The following is a 20115-nucleotide window of genomic DNA, read 5'->3' as shown; positions in this document are numbered from 1 at the left end:
CTGAACTGGCTACAAAGTAAACAAAAACAGAATGCTGGACGACAGCAAAGACTTACAGCGTGTGGAGCAGACGGCGTCCACAAAGTACAAACCCCGTTTTCCTTGCATAGGAGAGTTTTAACTTGCACTTACAGATGTAGCGACCAACTGTAGTTACTGACAGTGGGTTTCTGAAGTGTTCCTGAGCCCATGTGGTGATATCCTTTACACACTGATGTGGCTTGTTGATGCAGTACAGCCTGAGGGATGGAAGGTCACGGGCTTAGCTGCTTACGTGCAGTGATTTCTCCACATTCTCTCAACCCTTTGATGATATTACGGAGCGTAGATGGTGAAATCCCTAAATTCCTTGCAATAGCTGCTTGAGAAAGGTTGTTCTTAAACTGTTCAACAATTTGCTCAGGCATTTGTTGACAAAGTGGTGACCCTCGCCTCGTCCTTGTTTGTGAATGACTGAGCATTTCATGGAATCTACTTGTATACCCAATCATGGCACCCACCTGTTCCCAATTAGCCTGCACACCTGTGGGATGTTCCAAATAAGTGTTTGATGAGCATTCCTCAACTTTATCAGTATTTATAAAACGGCAAAAAACTCAAACAAGTCAAGACCTACTTTGAGACAAGAGCTATAGAGATGCATGCTTGGTTATGCTTTAGAGCAGGGGTCACCAACGTGGTGCCCGCGGGCACCAGGTAGCCCGTAAGGACCAGATGAGTAGCCCGCTGGCCTGTTCTAAAAATAGCTCAAATAGCAGCACTTACCAGTGAGCTGCCTCGATTTTTTAAATTGTATTTATTTACTAGCAAGCTGGTCTCGCTTTGCCCAACATTTTTAATTCTAAGAGAGACAAAACTCAAATAGAATTTGAAAATCCAAGAAAATATTTTAAAGACTTGGTCTTCACTTGTTTAAATAATTTCATTAATTTTTTTACTTTGCTTCTTATAACTTTCAGAAAGACAATTTTAGAGAAAAAATACAACCTTAAAAATGATTTTAGGATTTTTAAACACATATACCTTTTTACCTTTTAAATTCCTTCCTCTTCTTTCCTGACAATTTAAATCAATGTTCAAGTACATTTATTTTCTTTATTGTAAAGAATAATAAATAAATTTTAATTTAATTCTTCATTTTAGCTTCTGTTTTTTCGACGACAAATATTTGTGAAATATTTCTTCAAACTTATTATGATTAAAATTCAAAAAAATTATTCTGGCAAATCTAGAAGATCTGTAGAATCAAATTTAAATCTTATTTCAAAGTCTTTTGAATTTCTTTTAAAATTTTTGTTCTGGAAAATCTAGAAGAAATAATGATTTGTCTTTGTTAGAAATATAGCTTGGTCCAATTTGTTATATATTCCAACAAAGTGCAGGTTGGATTTTAACCTATTCAAAACATGTCATCAAAATTCTAAAATTAATCTTAATCAGGAAAAATTACTAATGATGTTCCATAAATTATTTTTTTAATTTTTTCAAAAAGATTCGAATTAGCTAGTTTTTCTCTTCTTTTTTTCGGTTGAATTTTGAATTTTAAAGAGTTGAAATTGAAGATAAACTATGTTTCAAAATTTAATTATCATTTTTTGTGTGTTTTCTCCTCTTTTCAACTGTTCAATTAAGTGTAAATATCATTAATTATTAATAATAACATAAGAGTTAAAGGTAAATTGAGCAAATTGGCTATTTCTGGCAATTTATTTAAGTGTGTATCAAACTGGTAGCCCTTCGCATTAATCACTACCCAAGAAGTAGCTCTTGCTTTCAAAAATGGTTGTTACCCCTGCTTTAAAGTCATATCCAACAATTGCAAGAACAACTTTTTATTGTCAATAATGCTGCTGAGTTTGAATTTGTATATGTTTTCTGCCGGTGGTGTGCCTCCACATTTTTTCAATGAAAAACATGTGCCTTGGCTCAAAACAGGTTGAAAAAGACTGGGTTAAAGGCTTACTGAAAGCCACTACTAGCGACCACGCAGTCTGATAGTTTATATATCAATGATGAAATCTTAACATTGCAACACATGCCAATACGGCCGGGTTAACTTATAAAGTGACATTTTAAACTTCCCGGGAAATATCCGGCTGAAACGTTGCGGTATGATGACGTATGCGCGTGACGAAGTCAGAGTAACGGAAGTTATGGTACCCCGTAGAATCCTATACAAAAAGCTCTGTTTTCATTTCATAATTCCACAGTATTCTGGACATCTTTTGCAATTTGTTTAATGAACAATGAAGGCTGCAAAGAAGACAGTTGTAGGTGGGATCGGTGTATTAGCAGCGGACTACAGCAACACAACCAGGAGGACTTTGTTGGAGCGCTAGCCGCGCTAGCCGGCGACCTCACCTTGACTTCCTATGTCTCCGGGCTGCCAAACGCATCGGGTGAAGTCCTTCGTCCTTCTGCCGATCGCTGGAACGCAGGTGAGCACGGGTGTTGATGAGCAGATGAGGGCTGGCTGGTGTAGGTGGAGAGCTAATGTTTTTAGCATAGCTCTGTGCGGTCCGGTTGCTAAGTTAGCTTCAATGCCGTCGTTAGCACAGCATTGTTAACCTTCGCCAGCCTGGAAAGCATTAACCGTGTATTTACATGTCCACGGTTTAATAATATTGTTGATTTTCTATCTATACTTCCCGTCAGGGGTTTATTTTTTTTGTTTGTATATGCAGTTAAAGCACGATGCTATCACGTTAGCTCGTAGCTAAAGCATTTCGCAGATGTATTGTCGTGGAGATAAAAGGCACTGAATGTCCATTTCGCGTTCTGGACTCTCATTTTCAAGAGGATATAGTATCCCAGGTGGTTTAAAATACAAATCTGTGATCTACAATAGAAAAAGGAGAGTGTGGAATCCAATGAGCCAGCTTGTACCTAAGTTACGGTCAGAGCGAAAAAAGATACGTCCATCACTGCCTCTCAAGTCCTTCACTGTAACGTTCCTCATCTACGAATCTTTCATCCTCGCTCAAATTAATGGGGTAATCATCACTTTCTCGCTCCGAATCTCTCTCGCTCCATTGTAAACAACGGGGAATTGTGAGGAATACTAGCTCCTGTGACGTCACGCTACTTCCGCTACAGGCAAGGCTTTTTTTATCAGCGAGCAAAAGTTGCGAACTTTATCGTCGATTTTCTCTACTAAATCCTTTCAGCAAAAATATGGCAATATCGCGAAATGATCAAGTATGACACATAGAATGGATCTGCTATTCCCGTTTAAATAAAAAAAAATCATTTCAGTAGGCCTTTAAGGCATAAAAACCTACTGTGGCAGTCTGAGGTCTGGGTGTCTCAGGACTAATCAAAGGGCATCACTGTGGTTCCCAGTAAATGATAGCATGAGGTTATTGATGTTGATTCACCAAACACAGATTGGCTGAACTCTCAGCTGAGTCTCCCACTGTAGGGTTAGACCTTGAGATAATATGGAGTGAGGGACCGGCCGTGTGAGACCACAATTGTTTTGACTCCACATCGGAGACAACAACAACGTTTCTCACAGCATTGTGCTTGGTTTTTTCAGGGTTTGGTGCGACTGTCATGTCCTCCTCGGTCTGATGTAGGAGCCTACATTGGACTTAGTTTCAGGCATTCTAAAGTCCTCGTTTGCTACAATACTGCAATGCTGACTCTGGGTCAGAGCTCTATGAAGGACAAGTCCAATGTTGGCTCGGCGTGGTGTGGGTGCCGAGTCTCACCTGGAAAAGGAGAAAGGTTGTCAGATGGTGGCGGCCAGCCAGCATGAACAAAGTTAAATGCTGCATCTTCACAGAGAAGGACGCTTAAAGGACGTAAAACTCAGAATAAACTAAGACATACAATTTGACGACAAAGAACATTTGTATATTTATGAAGTGACCACAATATAGCTTGAAATATAGATGGACTTACATGAAGTCATCCATTGTAGGGTTGAAGAAAATGTACTTTTGGCTAAATTGCATTAAAGTTGCCTAAATCCAGTCCTCAAACATTCTGTACTTGATTTAAATCAGGGGTGTCCAACGTGCGGCCCGCAGCTAATTGTTTACCGGCCCGCCACACATTCTGGAAAAAATATTGTAAAAATAAAAAAGAACATTAAAAAAAGTGGAATGAGGTGAAATCTAAGGAGAAAAAGTTGCAATGTTGACACAAAAGCTGCCATGCAGGCTGTTCTTTTTTCTTTTGTCTTTCTTTCTTTTTCTTTTTTTGCCATTGCTCAAAAAAATATATATAATGACAAAAAAAATCGATATAATGAATTATTTTCAGGGCTCCAATTACTTCAAATATTTCACTTTAAAATGTTTTATGTGGTCAATACTGCATATATTGTGTAGTTGCCAAGTTTTCTTTGACAAAAGCGCATAAAACAAACAAAATAATAGTTCCAGCATAAAATGGACAGATATATCTGAAGTTGAGCTCGTAACTTAAGTGTTGAAAGTAAAAGAAAAAACTAATAAAAATGTATCACTTTATGAGTGGGGGCACCTTTTGGATCCCAAATATATTTAGTGGGATTTTATTTATCTTTTCACTGTGATTACTCAAAAATATGAAAGAATTAAAATCAATGGTGTCCTGCATTATTGATCTTTTAGGGCTCTAATTACTAAATACTGCATATTTCAGTTTTACTATAAAAAAAACTAAGTTGTTTTTGACAGAAAAGCCATAAAACATTTTTTTTTAATTTGTATTACTTTATATCAACTTGAAGTTGATATAGAAATTTACTGTAAGCGTTAAATAATTAAAAAAATAATAATAATCTGGGCAGCACGGTGGCAGAGGGGTTAGTGCATCTGCCTCACAATACGAAGGTCCTGAGTAGTCGTGAGTTCAATCCCGGCCTCGGGATCTTTCTGTGTGGAGTTTGCATGTTCTCCCCGTGACTGCGTGGGTTCCCTCCGGGTACTCCGGCTTCCTCCCACCTCCAAAGACATGCACCTGGGGATAGGTTGATTGGTAACACTAAAATTGGCCCTAGTGTGTGAATGTTGTCTGTCTATCTGTGTTGGCCCTGCGATGAGGTGGCGACTTGTCCAGGGTGTACCCCGCCTTCCGCCCGATTGCAGCTGAGATAGGCTCCAGCGCCCCCCGCGACCCCGAAGGGAATAAGCGGTAGAAAATGGATGGATGGATAATAATCTGACTTATTTTTAAAATTTTAATGACTGAGACCCTTTATGGTCCCCGGGACCCCTAAAGGTAAAATAAATAAAAATTCCATATATTTTGTTATGGTTTGAAAATGAAAAATATCAAAATGGCCCCCACATGCTTTAATTTTTCCGTGTGCGGCCCTCAGTGGAAAAAGTTTGGACACCCCTGATTTAGATGGTCTGTATATGTGAGCTGATACATTTCAGGTTTCTGAGCCAGCAATTACTTTTGACTTCTTTTGTAACATATTTAATGAATAGAGTGTACTTTTGTAGTTATTTCTACATATTTCATCACAATAACTGGGGTGTGGTACCACTAGCCAGCTGTAGTGAATATGGATCTTTGGTCCTGAACATATTTGGCTTCATTCATTATTAAAGTGTTTCTCTCTAACTTATTGTATTTTATATGAGATTTTAAATGAATTGTATCATCTAATATTACACCCAAAATTAAGTTAAAGTAGCAATGATAGTCACACACACACTAGGTGTGGCGAAATTATTCTCTGCATTTGACCCATCACCCTTGATCACCTCCAGGGAGGTGAGGGGAGCGGTGAGCAGCAGCGGTGGCCGCGCCCGGGAATAATTTTTGGTGATTTAACCCCCAATTCCAACCCTTGATGCTGAGTGCCAAGCAAGGAGGTAATGGCTCCCATTTTTATAGTCTTTGGTATGACTCGGCCGGGGTTTGAACTCACAACCTACCCATCTCAGGGCGGACACTCAGGCCTGGCCCTAACCAATCTGGCGCCCTAGGCAAGATTTTAGGTGGCGCCCCCCCCCCCCCCACATCGGCAGTGAAGTGTATATACTCACAAGAAACCGAATAGCTTTGTCTTTGACCTTTTTTTTAACTTAAAGAAAGCAAATTAACATATTATATGAGAATGTTATGTTATGATTATCTTTAACCGAATCACAGCAGTGCTCAAATTAAAAAACAGCATTCCCTCTCATGTGATATTGCTTAATTAACATTAATGATGTGCACTTAAACAACTAGGCTTACAACTATACCTAATATATAAAGGGGTGGAAAAGTGACTATTACCTGCAGGGCAAACATTAGCTAACCAGAAGGCAATAACAATGTAAACAAAAAACACCTGCTTAAAAGATCTAATACAAATGTCCCTGAGGAATGTAAGGTGGGAGTACTGTAATTACCTAACGTTACATTATTATTTTCCATAACAATTTAGCCCCCTCCACAATATTAACCCGACGTTAAAACAGAACTAGCTATTTATTGATTAGCAATTGCCGAATCATGTAACATTAGCTTAATGCTAAAAAGCCAGGTTACTATCACATTCTGTAACAGACAAATAATTTCATGTAGGCTAACGTTACCTACCTGCTACCTCTGTCTTTTTCTCGTTTCTCCTCTTCTTTTCTCTTTTTTCTTCCCTGGGCACCTGACAGTTTTGGCCGTTTTGACATCTTGTGTTGATTTTTTGATGTGGTAAGAGTCATGATACGGGAAGGGAGGGGGCGCACCGTGCGGGGGGAGGGGGGGGGGGGGCGTAATGTTCTAACAAATAATATTTCTATTAAATAGGCTTTACTTTGCATTTTAATTAACGTGGGATTATTTTTTGTATTTAGAAATAATAGTACCGACTTTTTTTTTTTTTTTTTCTCCAACATTTGTGGCACTGGCTTGGCGCCCCCTGATGGACGGCGCCCTTAGCATTTGCCTATACGGCCTATGCCACGGGCCGGCTCTGCGGACACTCTAACCATGTGATTTGACTCTTTCAAAGTTTACTTTGTCCAAATGTGGTTGACTTTCTTTTCTGCTGTTACCAAAAAGCATTATTTTAGTTGTACTGAAATTAAAAAATAATCTGTTTTTGTCAAACCATCTCTTCAATTTATTTATTTACTTTGTTGTAATTGATATTATCTTCTGTGTGTTCTCTCCCCAACAAAAGACAGTTGTATCATCTGCAAATAGTACTGACTTTAACTTTACAAATGTCATTTGATTGAACGATAGAACCATTTTGGTCCCAGTATTGATCCCTGGGGTACACCACAAGATATATTGGTGGAGGCGGGTGTTAACGTGTTGCTCCCTGTTGTGATTAGTTGTGTCAAATGTTTTTGTTAGATTTATAAATACTGCCACTGCACACGTTTTACCATCTACTGCATTGGTGATGTCTTCCGTTATTTCAATCAATGCCGTGGATGTTGAGATGTTGGCTTGTATCTGTGAGTGTTCCACTTTTATTCATGAATTTGTCCAATATGTTGTTAAACACTTGTTTTATTTCTATAAAATTGCAAAAGCAGTCTTATAAATTGTTATAACCTTTGCAATTTGTTATTTTGTTTGATATTTTGCCTGCTTGAAATGATATGTTGGCGAAGTTGGTAGAGTGGCCGTGCCAGCAATCGGAGGGTTGCTGGTTACTGGGGTTCAATCCCCACCTTCTACCATCCTCGTCACGTCTGTTCTGTCCTTGGGCACAGGGCCGGCCCGTGGCATAGGCCATATAGGCAAATGCTAAGGGCGCCGTCCATCAGGGGGCGCCACGCCAGTGCCACAAATGTTGGAGGAAAAAAAACCAAAAAAAAAACTATTATTTCTAAATACATAAAATAATCCCACGTTAATTAAAATGCAAAGTAAAACCTATTTAATAGAAATATTATTTGTTACAACATTACGCCCTCCCTCCCCCGGCACGGTGCGCCCCCTCCCTTTCCGTATCATGACTCTTTTTGGACGTCACCACATCAAAAAATCAACACAAGATGTCAAAACGGCCAAAACTGTCAGGTGCCCGGGGAACAAAAAAGAGAAAAGAAGAGGAGAAACGAGAAAAAGACAGAGGTAGCAGGTAGGTAACGTTAGCCTACATGAAATTATTTGTCTGTTACAGAATGTGATAGTAACCTGGCTTTTTAGCATTAAGCTAATTAAGGATTCTGCAATTGCTAATCAATAAATAGCTAGTTCTGTTTTAATGTCGGGTTAATATTGTGGAGGGGGCTAAATTGTTATGGAAAATAACAATGTAACGTTAGGTAATTACAGTACTCCCTGGTGTACAGTCATTTGTAAGTCATTCTAGTTAATGCAATAATAAAAAGCACAAATAGAAAACTCTGTAGGATCCCCTTTTTTTGTAATATAGTTGTTAAAGTCATACTGGTTTGATATCTTGTTATGTGCAGTGCCTTATTTATATTGTATTTTTAATTTATTTTATGCAACTTGTTGACACGTTTTATTTTGTGTTTATGTATGTAAAAAATATTGTATTTCATATATTCATTTTTTATTTTTTGTATTCATTTTTTTATCCATATTTTTTTTAATCTTGTTAACTATTCTGATTGTTAATTTGCTTTCTTTAAGTAAAAAAAAAGGTCAAAGACAAAGCTATTCGGTTTCTTGTGAGTATATACACTTCACTGCAGATGTGGGGGGGCGTCACCTAAAATCTTGCCTAGGGCGCCAGATTGGTTAGGGCCGGGCCTGCTTGGGCAAGACACTTCATCCTTGCTCCTGATGGGTGCTGGTTAGCGCCTTGCATGGCAGCTCCCGCCATCAGTGTGTGAATGTGTGTGTGAATGGGCGAATGTGGAAATAGTGTCAAAGCGCTTTGAGTACCTTGAAGGTAGAAAAGCGCTATACAAGTATAACCCATTCATTCATTCATTAAAAGCTCTGAAATCTCTTCAGTAATCTTTTTTAATTGTTTCCATATCTATTCCGTAAAAATGTTGAGGTCTTAATTATTGAATGGCAATAATTGTGATTATTTCCTTTGATGTCACGTCCGTGAGGAACAAGGAGTTAGGATTTCTGCCTATGGTATCATTCGAGTCTTCAACTGACACAGGATCTGCAGTCCTTTCCTCCAGATGTGGTCCAATATTTACTAGGTAGTTATTAAAGCTTTCAACTATTTTGTTCATATTGTTATTTTTTATGTTTCCTTCTAAGAAGTATTTAGGGTAATCCTTCTTAGCACCATATCTAGTGGTACTATTTAGAATGCCCCATGTTGCTCTCATGTGGTTTTTGTTCCTGTCTGATTATTGTAATATTCTTCCCTGCATGTTCGTAAGATGCTGGTTAGCTTGTTGTTGTACGTTTTGTACTTATGTTATGTCTCTATAGAGCAGTGGTTCTTAACCAGGATGTGGTTGTGGCTTGTGCAGCCCTTTGAGACACTTGTGATTTAGGGCTATATGAATAAACATTGATTGATTGATTGATTGATTGATTGATTGAACCTGGGTTCGATGGAACCCTAGGGGTTCGGTGAGTCGGCCTCAGGGGTTCGGCGGAGGTCAAGGCACACCCGACTCATCGTGTAAATACAAACTTCTCCCTATCGGCGTATTACGGATACGACAACAGCAGAAGTCAGACTGATTTGCAGGTGTGTCATTTGTTGTGGGTTTATGCACTGTGTTGGTTTTGTTGTTTGAACAAGGTGATGTTCATGCATGCTTCATCAAGTGCACCAGTAATAAAACATGGTAACAATTTAGTATGGGGAACATATTCACCATAAATTAGTTGCTTATTAACATGCAAATTAGTAACATTTTGGCTCTTAACTAGTCATTATTAAGTACTTATTAATGCCTTATTCAGCATGGCCTTATTATAACCCTAACCCTCTAACCCTAACCCTAATCAAATAACTCTAAAGTAAGTCTTTGTTACTTAGAATATGTTCCCCATACTAAAGTGTTACCAACAACATATAACTTTGTCTTGAATTTGAAAAAAAACATTTTATTTTTCACTAAAGAAGGGTTGGGTGAATGCGCATATGAAACTGGTGGGGTTCGGTACCTCCAACAAGGTTAAGAACCACTGCTCTAGAGCTTTGTGTTACAGATGTTCTATTTAATGCAGTTTTCATGTTACAAAATGCTTCAGTCCCTTTGTCATCCATGGTCGATTGCTCTTCCTCTGCTTCTTACTAAGCTGTTTCCATAAAATTCCATGGCTTCATGAGGAAGTCAGCGGAGGTATTGAAGAAGTGGATAGGTATGTGCAGATAAACAGCCGAGTGAAACATCCTAGTTCCCTGAGCAGCTTTGAAGTTGTTCACACAAAAATGCATGTTGGCGTTGTGCAAGTGGCAACAACAGCTCTGTGGAGGATTACAGACCTGACTTCATCTCTGTTGATCCTTCGTTTGGAGACGTCTTTCCTTTCACTCTTTTGTTTTGCCATCAGCATCACCTTTAGCAGGGAGACCCTTTTTTTAGGCCGGACCACCCCAGCCAGGCTCAACATAGCACTTGTTACGCAGAATTGCATTCCATACGCACATTTACACCGCTCAAGTTCTATGGAGGAAGAAAACAAGCATGAAGGTGCAGCTAAACCAAGAAAGCATTCCTTAAATTATTATTTTCACCACACACCAACGAGGGCCACAAAAAAGCACAGACTGCATCTTCTAGAACACAGGAGTCAAAGTCAAGATCAGGGGCCGTACTTATCAAGCTTCTTAGAGTGCCATTTTACACTTAAGTCCTGAGAATTTGCGAAATTTAGTCCCACTCTCAAACTTAAGAATAAAAGCTTTTTATCAACGTTCTTAAGTCTAAGAATCACTCCTACTCTCCACGATATTTAAGAGACCTTCAGAGGTGTCTTAAGTGGTTAGGAGTTGCCAGCAGGGGATGGCACTGAGGCGAGAGAGACGTGCGCCAACGTTCAGGGAACGGAACAATGTTTTTGTTTTTTTGATGACGAGCAGCTGATCAAACGGTATCGTTTGGACAGAGCGGGTATTATTTTTGTCACAGATTTAATACTTTTCGATTCCTTGTTGATTTCTGCATGTGTCTGCAGTGGGCTAGTATATATAGAGCCACCCACACCAGTTTCAAATTAGTTGCCTAATTAATGAATTGGAAAGAAAATGTTATGACAGTAGCGTATGTGTGTGGCCGTGAGGTGAGTGACGTCAGTGAGTGTGTGGGCGAGAGAAGAGAGGGAGCGGTAGCGTGAGTGCCGGCGGGGACTAGTTTGTTTTGTATTATTTTGTAGTTTATTGTCAAAATATGCACTCCCATTGTCCACTTAAATATTTCCAAGATATTTCTTTATTCTTAGACAACGGATTCCCTTCCGTGATTGGTCATTTCTATGGACACAGAAATGACGTCACCTAAAATTGCGTTTACGGCACATAGTAATGTCGTAATTCAGCTCTGAGTGTGACACTTAAGATTCAGTCCTACACTTCGCTGAAAGTGTGAGTAAGACGCTTTATAACTAACTTTTAAGTGCAGCTTTCAGCCAAGAATTTATTTACTCTTAAGTCAACTCTTAGCAGACTTCTTAGGAGTCATTCTAAGAAGCTTGATAAGTACGGCCCCAGATCTGGCCTGCCACATCATTTTACCTGGCCTACAAACACCTGGACATGACATGTGTCAATGAAGTACTTCATATTTTCTCACTAAATTTAATGGATTTCTTTCATTTTGTACTGCTTGAAATTGGATACATTTTAAACTTTAATAATATCCAATATTGCAACAAATATTACGGTATATTATCGTACGTTCCAAACATGTTTTTGTCTTTACAGCAAACCACCCATTAAATTAATAAGAATGACAATAAATGTTTCGTTGTTCTTCACAGCACATTATTGTAAATTGAGAAAAACTACTACTGTTTTTTGCGTTCAAATTCTGTTGACTGAGCTGCCAGTTTTTGACTGTAAAATCTACGGTGGTTTTTAACGGTGTATTACTGTAAATGGATAGACAGTACATTTGTTTTTAATGGTAGAAAAACTGGCAGCTAAGTTGCCAGAATAAAAAAAAAAACTTGTACTGTTTTTCCATGAACAATATCATGTTGTAAAGCAATGTCAATTTAATAGTAAAATTCAGGCAACGGAGCTGCCATTTTTTTCCGTAAAACCCCCCCCAAAAAAGTGGTACTGTTTTTCCAATTACCGTAAAAAACACTATATTTTACAGTAAAATGTTTTAAAAGTAAAATTTTTATTGGAAAATGGACAGTCTACTTAAAACAATCGATATAGTTAATAATGAAATCCCGAGGCAAATTCCTACATAATTGACTGTTCCACTCTGATGGCAGCCTTATAACTGCCATGTTCCACTCTGATGGCAGCCTTATAACTGCCATGTTCCACTCTGATGGCAGCCTTATAACTGCCATGTTCCCCTCTGATGGCAGCCTTATAACTGCCATGTTCCCCTCTGATGGCAGCCTTATAACTGCCATGTTCCACTCTGATGGCAGCCTTATAACTGCCATGTTCCCCTCTGATGGCAGCCTTATAACTGCCATGTTCCACTCTGATGGCAGCCTTATAACTGCCATGTTCCACTCTGATGGCAGCCTTATAACTGCCATGTTCCACTCTGATGGCAGCTTTATAACTGCCATGTTCCCCTCTGATGGCAGCCTTATAACTGCCATGTGGCCCTCAGTGAAAACCAGTTTGGCATCCCTGCTCTAGAACATAGTGGTAAAGTGGCAAAGGGTGATGGATGTGATGAAAGAATGTGACGCCCGCCCACTTAGCCGGAGATGAACCCAGTCAGCCCAGTGCTGGGGATGAAAGAGGGCGAGTTCAAAGACATGGCAAAGGTGGGATCAACAACCTGATGTTTCACCATTAGAGCTCCTCTTAGCCGCGCTCTCAGACCAGCACCCATAGTGGTGGCTCACACCCGGGAAAAGATGAGTTTTCCATGTGAACCTGGGTGACAGTAGATGATGACAACCATTGGCCCAGAGATGACAACTGGACCACCGAGTAGTAACACAGAAATTGGGGGAACCACACAGGAAGTCTGTTAGGCTATGTCTACACTAAGTCGTTTAACCCCTTCAATGAATAATTATTTAGCCTAAGCCCCGTTTCAGCCACGCTAAACCAGCGCTTAAGGTTCCCCTCCTCGGACCACATTTTATACGGGTAAGTGCGCCGTGTATTTCTTGAATCTACGGCTCTTAGCTTTGTATGGACTCATTGATCGTTTACAAACTGAGTTCGCAGAGGAAGTGACGCCAGAAAGACAGCGCCCCACCCAGGAAGTGATGTCAGAAAGAACGCGCCCCACACAGGAAGTAATGTCAGAAAGAACACGCCACTGCCACTTCATAATAAAGCAGTTTCATAACTCGCAGCTAACCACTGGAAATATGGAGGCGAGTCATCCAGACATACCCGTGTTTCTCCTTCTTTTACATGTACAGATGCTTGTGGAAATGACACATGAATACCTTAAGAGAAAGCCATTGCAGCTATTTGGGATACAACACTTCTCAGACGGCAAGAGAACTTTCCAATGTCCAGGTCAGCTATGAGTCAAACGTAAAAGTACATTCTAGATTGTAATTATTGCATCTCTCACAGTAGACAAATGTGGACATGGACTGAGGCCCCGTTTACACTAAGCCGTCTAAGGTTATCCAGGGTAAATCCCACCTAACCTTATTCTTGTCCACACACAACAATACCACCATTTAAGACCCCCTCCCCCCTCCGTCAGCCAGCGCAACATGACCTAATACGCATGCGCGGAAAATGCGCACGTCATAGTCACCTCCAGTGTTGCTTTGTGTGCAAGTTCTTAAATGTAACTTATCTGAACAATATCCAGTGTTGTGGTATTTCAATGAACTGGAATCCAGTGTGCTGTGGGGCCCTATGGTAGTGAATCACACCTGAGACATCATACATTAATCACATCTTTATTAGACACGTAAACAATGTGATAAAGAACATTTGACAACAATCAATCTAGGGATGTAGATATCTGGTCAGGACACTCCTCACTCTTTTACCTTCACCTTCATTGTCCATTCCTTTTTGGCGACTTGATATACTCTGGACCTAGACGTTGAGTCCACGACATACATCAATCAATCAATCAATCAATCAAAGTTTACTTATATAGCCCTAAATCACGAGTGACATACATGGCGGACAATAACTGATATAGTCTGCTTTGCCAGTCCAAAAGCATTCGCCGTTCTCCGTAGTCTTCCCTCGTCAGCCAGGTAATACAAAGCACACGCTACCTTTTTTTTATCACATCTATGGGAGCCCGCATTCTTGTCAAATCTCCTTCGACAAATGGACAAAGTTTTTTGCTAAGTAGAATCACAGCTGACCTGGACATTGGAAAGTTCTCTTGCCGTCTGAGAAGTGTCGTATCCCAAATAGCAGCAATGGCTTTCTCTTAAGGTATTCATGTGTGATTTCCACAAGCATCTGTACATGTAGAGGAAGGAGAAACACGGGTATGTTTGGATGACTCACCTCCATATTTCTAGTGGTTAGCTCCGTGTTATGAAACCACTTTATTATGAAGCTGACTGTGGCGTGTTCTTTCTGATGTCACTTCCTGTGTGGAGCATTCTTTCTGACGTCACTTCCTGTGTGGAGCATTCTTCCTCTCCGAACTCAGTTTGTAAACGATCAATGAGTCCATACAAAGCTAAGAGCCGTAGATTCAAGAAATACACGACACACTTAACCCGTGTAAAAAATTGTCCCAGAAGGGGAACCTTAAACGCTGGTTTAGTGTGGCTGAAACGGGGCTTAGGCTTAATGGTTAATTGTTTAAGAGGTTATCCGGCTTAGTGTAGACATAGCCTTAGAGGCTGGTCCACTTTGACATCCCCCGAAATGGCAAAAAAAACCTAGTTGTGGCAACTTTTCTTCAACCCTTTGTGAGAATTGCGATTGAATCTTCATCCAAACGGAATTATGTGAGCGTACTCTCGGTCGATATTCCAGCAACAATGGAAATTGTACAGTAAGTGTTTGTTTTATTATGGTTTATTTGTATGTCTAGCAGCTAGCAATGCTGTTGACGCTATAGTGTTTCAATAAAGCTTTATCCGTTCAGCAGTCAGCTTCTGAAATGTATTGTTCATCCTCTTTGTGTTTGTCATCAAAAAGATAAGGTTCTGGATTATGATTTTAAAACCAGTCCAAACCAGTTCATTATATGCTGATTTATATAATTGGCATTTTAGATGTGTTATACAGTCGGTGACAAAGCACGGTAGCGTACTAAAATCTGAATAATGCAAACATCCAAAAGGAGCTGGGTGAAGAAAACGGTCGTTCAAAGATTGTTGGTAGGGGTGGCATGATCACATAGTGGGAGTGTGACGTCGTTAATATGACAGGAAGTCGTGAACGGGCAAGTGTTTCTTCTTTGAGGCTGGTTTGGCATGTCAGGGTTGACCTGTTCCATTTGCTGTTGAAGGGCGGAGCTCGTGTTTCATAGCACTTCATTCGTTTGGCTTAAGGCTCGCCTTTGTCTGCCTGGCAGGTGCTTCTAATCCCACTATCACTGGGCTGGACAACCCACTCCCACCCCCCAACACATCCACACACACACACACACACACATGATATCATCACTAGTGTAGGCATGCCTCACTATCGAGGAAAAGAGCGGGGAAAATCATCTGTCATCAAAATGTTTAGTTTTTTTATTTCATTCATTGAAGATCAAACAAACGTAGAAAGTAGATCAGGGGTCACCAACGCGGTGCCCGCGGGCACCAGGTAGCCCGTAAGGACCAGATGAGTCGCCCGCTGGCCTGTTCTAAAAATAGCTCAAATAGCAGCACTAACCAGTGAGCTGCCTTTATTTTTTAAATTGCGTTTATTTACTAGCAAGCTGGTCTCGCTTTGCCCGACATTTTTAATTCTAAGAGAGACAAAACTCAAATAGAATTAAAAAATCCAAGAAAATATTTTAAAGACTTGGTCTTCACTTGTTTAAATAAATTAATTTTTTTACTTTGCTTCTTATGACTTTCAGAAAGACAATTTTAGAGAAAAAATACAACATTAAAAATAATTTTAGGATTTTTAAACACATATACATTTTTACCTTTTAAATTCCTTCCTCTTCTTTCCGGACAATTTAAATCAATGTTAAAGTAAAAAAAATTTTTGTGTGTAAAGAATAATAAATACATTTTAATTTAATTCTTCATTTTAGCTTCTGTTTTTTCGACGAAGAATATTTGTGAAATATTTCTTCAAACTTATTATGATCAAAATTCAAAAAAATTATTCTGGCAAATCTAGAAAATCTGTAGAATCAAATTAAAATCTTATTTCGAAGTCTTTTGAATTTCTTTAAAAAATTTTGTTCTGGAAAATTTAGAAGAAATAATGATTTGTCTTTGTTAGAAATATAGCTTGGTCCAATTTGTTATATATTCTAACAAAGTGTAGATTGGATTTTAACCTATTTAAAACATGTCATCAAAATTCTAAAATTAATCTTAATCAGGAAAAATTACTAATGATGTTCCATAAAATTTTTATAAAAGTTTTTCTCTTCTTTTGTTCGTTTGAATTTTAAAGAGTCGAAATTGAAGATGAACTATGTTTCAAAATTTAATTGTCATTTTTTCGTGTTTTCCCCTCTTTTAAACCGTTCAATTAAGTTTTAATATCATTAATTATTAATAATAACATAGAGTTAAAGGTAAATTGAGCAAATTGGCTATTTCTGGCAATTTATTTAAGTGTGTATCAAACTGGTAGCCCTTTGCATTAATCAGTACCCAAGAAGTAGCTCTTGGTTTCAAAAAGGTTGGTGACCCCTGATATAGATAGATAGTACTTTATTGATTCCTTCAGGAATCAATATATCTATCTATAAAATATCTATCTATATGTTTGATATAAAAATGGCGGCGAACCTAGCTAGTAGTCTCTCTCACTGCCTGACTCAATTTAATTAAAACAAGTCAAATTTGATCCGTACTTTAAAAACATTATGTACCATTCATTATGCATTATGTATTAACTATAATAATTTGGAAAATTACATTAGCTTAGCGACGTATTGCTAGGCAGAGTTCAAAGTTCAAGCCTAACTTTACATAAAGGCAAATTGAAACCAAAAGCTTCAAACCACGCCCATCCACACGATGCAGCACTAAAACAATGGCTGGGTCTCAAGTCGAACACTTCCGCTATGTACACTGCATACTTAGTTTCTGAGGGCACACACTAGGGCTGGGCGATATGGCCCTTTTTTAATATCTCAATATTTTTAGGCCATATCGCGATACACAATATATATCTCGATATCTTGCCTTAGCCTTGAATGAACACCTGATGCATATAATCACAGCAGTATGATGATTTTATGTGTCTACATTAAAACATTCTTCTTCATACTGCATTAATATATGCTCATTTTAAACTTTCATGCAGAGAGGGAAATCACAACTAAGTTAATTTAGCAAAAGTGTATTTATTAAACAGTTATTAAGCAGTGGCACAAACATTCATGTCATTTCCAAAACAGAAAGTGCAAGATTGTCAGAGACATTTTAAAACAAGCTATTAGTGCACTTTAGTGCATGATGTCACTAAGATGACTTATCAAAACAACACTGAATTAAAGTGCACTTTTTGTACAGAACGCCACTGCAATAGTTTAAAAACATGTCACACAAGATATTTCAATAAGTGTCAAATAAAAATGAGCTGCATAATAGGAAATCAAATAGTGTATGTCCTTCGCTATGTGGTAGGTTCCTGCGGACGTTATCTCCTTTTGTCGTGGACTCTTTTTTTTTTTTCACACGGTGTTGATCTGGAAATGTTTGCCTCGGCATTTTGTTGGTGTGGCACCGAACTGAGATGTTGACATGCGGAGTAAGCACTCTTGATTCTCTAGCGCAGGGGTCACCAACGTGGTGCCCGCGGGCACCAGGTAGCCCGTAAGGACCAGATGAGTAGCCCGCTGGCCTGTTCTAAAAATAGCTCAAATAGCAGCACTTACCAGTGAGCTGCCTCTATTTTTTAAATTGCATTTATTTACTAGCAAGCTGGTCTCGCTTTGCCCGACATTTTTAATTCTAAGAGAGACAAAACTCAAATAGAATTAAAAAATCCAAGAAAATATTTTAAAGTCTTGGTCTTCACTTGTTTAAATAAATTCATAATTTTTTTTACTTTGCTTCTTATAACTTTCAGAAAGACAATTTTTGAGAAAAAATACAACCTTAAAAATTATTTTAGGATTTTTAAACACATATACCTTTTTACCTTTTAAATTCCTTCCTCTTCTTTCCTGACAATTTAAATCAATGTTGAAGTATTTTTTGTGTGTGTGTGTAAAGAATAATAAATACATTTTAATTTAATTCTTCATTTTAGCTTCTGTTTTTTCGACGGAGAATATTTGTGAAATATTTCTTCAAACTTATTATGATTAAAATTGAAAAAAATTATTCTGGCAAATCTAGAAAATCTGTAGAATCAAATTAAAATCTTATTTCAAAGTCTTTTGAATTTCTTTTAAAATTTTTGTTCTGGAAAATCTAGAAGAAATAATGATTTGTCTTTGTTAGAAATATAGCTTGGTCCAATTTGTTATATATTCTAACAAAGTGTAGATTGGATTTTAACCTATTTAAAACATGTCATCAAAATTCAAAAATTAATCTTAATCAGGAAAAATTACTAATGATGTTCCATAAATTCTTTTTTTAAGTTTTTCTCTTCTTTTTTTCGTTTGAATTTTGAATTTTAAAGAGTCGAAATTGAAGATGAACTTTGTTTCAAAATTTAATTGTCATTTTTTTCGTGTTTTCTCCTCTTTTAAACTGTTCAATTAAGTTTAAATATCATTAATTATTAATAATAACATAGAGTTAAAGGTAAATTGAGCAAATTGGCTATTTCTGGCAATTTATTTAAGTGTGTATCAAAACTGGTAGCCCTTCGCATTAATCAGTACCCAAGAAGTAGCTCTTGGTTTCAAAAAGGTTGGTGACCCCTGAAGTAGATGTATGAAGATAGTAGCGGTGTGAGGGAATGCAATAATCACTCACCTTTAAAGTCTTGTTTACCTTCGGTAAGAGCTGGAGGGCGGTATAGCTCGCTTGGTAGAGTGGCCGTGCCAGCAACTTGAGGGTTCCAGGTTCGATCCCCGTTTCCGCCATCCTAGTCACTGCCATTGTGTCCTTGGGCAAGACACTTTACCCACCTGCTCCCGGTGCCACCCACACTGCTTTAAATGCAACTTAGATGTTGGCTTTCACTATGTAGAAGCGCTTTGAGTCACTAGAGAAAAGCGCTATATAAATACAACTCACTTCACACTTCAATCGCCTCCTTCCTGACAGCTACATTATTACTGTGCAACTGCCAGTTTGCACGCGCATTTCAGACGGGCTAAAGAAAGACGAAAAAAACAGCTCCCGCAGAACAATGTTAGTCTTGATAAATCACACTGCGTGTGCTAAATGGCTATGTTTGCATTTTCTCCTCCCAGCATGACAATACATTTTACGTTGTTCTTCACAGCATATAACTGTAAATAGAAAAAAAAACTACTACTGTTTTTTGCATTAAAATTCTGTTGACTGAGCTGCCAGTTTTTGACTGTAAAATCTAGGCTTGTTGTTTTGAACGGTGTATTACTGTAAATGGAAAGACGCTATATTTGGTTTTATGGTAGAAAAACTGGCAGCTAAGTTGCCAGAATAAAAAAAATACCGTACTGTTTTTTCATGAACAATATAATGTTGTAAAAACCAATGTCCATCTATCACAAAAAGTAAGCTTTTTCTGTAAAAAAAAAAAAACAAAACAAAAAAACAGTGCTACTGTTTTTCCATTTACCGTAAAAAAAAAAAGAAAAAAAACCCAACACTATTTTACAGTAAAATTGTGTAAATGTAAAGTGTTTACTGTAAAATTGACAGTCTACATAAAACAATGTATATAATTAATAATGAGATCCAGAGGCAAATTCCTACATTATTGACTGTTCCCCTCTGATGGCTCCCTTATAACTGCCATGTTCCACTCTGATGGCAGCCTTATAACTGCCATGTTCCACTCTGATGGCAGCCTTATAACTGCCATGTTCCCCTCTGATGGCAGCCTTATAACTG

Source organism: Entelurus aequoreus, linkage group LG01, assembly GCF_033978785.1.
Source record: "Entelurus aequoreus isolate RoL-2023_Sb linkage group LG01, RoL_Eaeq_v1.1, whole genome shotgun sequence".
NCBI lineage: Eukaryota > Metazoa > Chordata > Actinopteri > Syngnathiformes > Syngnathidae > Entelurus > Entelurus aequoreus.
This window is presented reverse-complemented; position numbering follows the sequence as displayed.